At 38.4% G+C, this 3,426-nt stretch overlaps 1 pseudogene; it reads right to left on the bottom strand.

Moving 5' to 3' along the window:
- Positions 1–1,866: 1,866 nt before the first annotated feature.
- Positions 1,867–3,426, bottom strand: part of LOC102769780 — a 2,967-nt pseudogene continuing 1,407 nt past the window's right edge.

The raw sequence follows: 3,426 nt of genomic DNA, 5'->3' as shown, positions 1-3,426 counted from the left end.
GCTTCTGCTCACACAGTTGCAGTCCACTCTGCCCTCCCTCTGCTGGAGCACAAGGTGGGTGGCTCCACAGGGAATTTTGTGTGTTGGCCCTTTAAGAGGATACCTGAATTTCCAGCCTTTGTTCTCTGTCAGACAGCACTCCTGCTGCTTTTTACAGCCATGTGTTATGTGGGTACTCTTCTCAGTTCTGGTGCTCTCTGCTGGGGCGGGGGGTGCAGCTTGGGGATTAGACCCCAGAGTTTTCAGTGGCCACCCCCCACAGCTGAGATATCTCCCTGGAACTTTGGTTGCTGTCTGTGGGCGCCTGGCCAGCCCTTTTGTGCTTCTGCCTATCCTACCAGTCTCTATGCGGCCTCCACTTTCGGTCCTTGGGTATCAGGGTACTCTCCTGCAAGTGTTCTGTTGATTATTCAGGAAATTTTTCTGTATTTTAGTTGTAATTCCAGTTTGTTTCTGGGAGTGTGTGCATGCAGCATCCACTTACTCTGCCGCCATTTTTAATCTCCATTTTCTTTTCTGATTTGCCAAAACTAGTTTTAGTAGTACGCATTTTTTACCTTGTGAATGTTACAACTAAGATTTGATTTTTTTAAAAAATGTATTTTTATTGATTTCAGAGAGGAAGAGAGAGGGGAAAGAGAGAGAGATAGAAACATCAATGATGAGAGAGAATCATTGATCAGCTGCTTCCTACACACCTTCTCCTGGGGATTGACCCAGCAGCCCGGGCATGTGCGCTTGACCAGATTCAAACCCAGGATGCTTCAGTCCACAGCCCAATGCTCTATTCACTGAGCCAAACCTGCTAGGGCCAAAGATTTGATTTTTGTATTAGTTTTCTGTACATAATTTAAAAACATTTCTGTACATTAAAATTTTTTTCTGTGCTTTTTTTAAATAGAGAGCCCTAGAACACTTTATTTTATTTCATTTTCTAAAAATGTATTTTAGTGATTTTTTGGAGAGAGGAAGGGAGAGGTATAGCTAGAAACATCGATGAGAAACATCGATTGGCCACCTCCTGCATACATCCTACTGGGGATCAAGCCCGAAACCCAGGTATGTGCACTGATGAGGAATCAAAGCGTGACCTCCTGGATCACGGGCCACCACTCAACCACTAAGAACACTGGCTGGCCTAGAAAACTTTATTATTTAATTTTTTGTTTTGTTAATCCTCACCTGAGGATATTTTTTCCCATTGATTTTTCTTTTTTACAGAGAGTGAAAGGGATGGGGGAAAGATAGAGAAAGAGAAACATAGATATGAGAAAGCATTGATTGGTTGCCTCCTGGATGTGCCCTGACTGGGGTCGGGGCTGGCGCCTGCAACAGAGGTATATTTGGCTCTGACCACTGAGAAAAACCAGCCAGGGTGAAAACTTTTTTTTTTTTGACAAAGGCCCCAGTGATCTTAGGTTTTCATTAAAAGTGTGGTTTGGGGAAGCACTTTTAAGCTTCATCCTGACATGACATATACAATAACATTAAATTACATGTCATATAATTGAACAAAAAATAATTTCTTTATATAATCTATTTTTTTTAAAAAAATATTTTCTATTGATTTCAGAGAGGAAGAGAGAGGGAGAGAGACAGAAACATCAATGATGAGAGAGAATCATTTATCAGCTGCCTCCTGCACGCAGCCTACTGGGGTTGAGCCTGTAACCCGAGCATGTGCCCTGACCGAGAATCGAACCGTGACCTCCTGGTTCATAGGTCAACGCTCAACTGCTGAGCCTTGCCAGAAAGGCTATACACTATTAATAGATACCTAAATACAATATTGTTTTAAAAATGAAATCATGTGTATATAGTTGTATTAATAAAGATAAGTAAACTGATCAAAAGTTATACAACAATTACAGCAAGTCCAAATGAGAACAAAGATATTCTTTTGAATTCCATATTTTACTGAGCATCAAAAACCACCAATCTTTTAGTCCCTTTCTTGCACATTATTCTGTATCTACATTCTCTGTATCTGATTGTATCCCTGGATTTAATTTCATTTCCTATATGACATTCTCCACAGATATATATCATTGGCTGATGCTTTGGCGGTTGGATGTCCTTCTGAGTGTCCACTGTTAGTCCACAGCACCGACAAACTCTTCACTCTGTGATTCCCTTTTCTGTACATTTTCAAAAAATTTTGATAATAGCATCTACCATTATCAATTTTCTTTTCTCTTGTTTCTATCAAATCCAGTATTTTCAAGCTTATGGTCCCTGCCTTTATGGAGAAAATAACAGGGGTCCTTGATATAGATTAGGGGAATTTATTCTCATACCAGTGGTGGATGTGTCCCCATTGATCACGTCTTTGCCAACACTAGTATATGTCTGACTCTAATATTTACCACTTTGACTGTGTGAACTGGTATTTCACTATGATTTTAATTTGCACTTCCCTGATTACTGGTGCTATTGACCATCTTTAGCTATGCCAGTTCACATACTTTATAAAATTTTCTTAGGATTATTTTTCTTTTCCTTATTTGTGTAGTTCTTTATATATCCAGTATAACAGCCATTTGCCTGTTATATGCATTGCAAATATCTTCTTCCATTCTCTGGACTATTTGTTAATTTTGTTTATGGTATCTCAAATAAATAAGTTAAAAAATTATGTGGTAGAATGCATCAAGTTATTCCTTTAGAGCTGTGCCTTTTGCTTTATATTTATGGTTTGTCTTATTTACTCCCTCCCTTTCTTCCTTTCCTTCTCCTTGGCTTCTCCCTCCTTTCCTAAGAGACTTCTTCCTTTCTTTCAAGAAATCCTTCCTGACCAGCAATTTGACCAGCTCAAGTAATTAGTATAAAAGTTTTTTTTAATGTAATAATGATATTAAGGTCTTTTTTGGGTAGAGTCCCTTTTCTTTTATAGATACAGTTTCAAATATTTACAGATGAAATAATGTAATGCGTGAAATTTTCCTCAAAATAATATGGGGAGGGAGTTGCTGGTGCAAGATTGGCCATGAGTTGGTAATTGCCAAAGCTGAGCAGTGGGGGTTCAGTATACTATTTTATCTAATTCTGTGTATGTTAAATTTTCCCCATAATAAAAAGCATAAAATATGTAGGGAGGAAATTCTTTCCAATCTTGATATAAAAATATTTTTCTATATAAAGTTTTTTTTTTTCTTATTTAGGCCTCTAATCCCTGGGTGTCTCTGAAGGAACACCATAGGAGAAGACCAGAGAACAAGACTTTTACTTCAAGAAAAAATGCTTGTGTAGTTGGCGGGGGCCTACCGGTATAACAGCGTTTGTCCTAGGAAAGCCCTTTCCAAACCAACAAGGACATTTGTCTTGGCCGTGTGGAAACAGACTTTTTTGATCCAAATTTAAAGAATGAAGCTGATTATTGTCTATGAATAGGAATAACCAAAGGAAATATTTGACATTTATTAAATG

This window comes from Myotis davidii, unplaced genomic scaffold (genome assembly GCF_000327345.1).
Source record: "Myotis davidii unplaced genomic scaffold, ASM32734v1 scaffold176, whole genome shotgun sequence".
Lineage (NCBI taxonomy): Eukaryota > Metazoa > Chordata > Mammalia > Chiroptera > Vespertilionidae > Myotis > Myotis davidii.
Note: the sequence above shows the minus strand (reverse complement) of the source record. Positions and strands in the feature narration are given on the sequence as shown.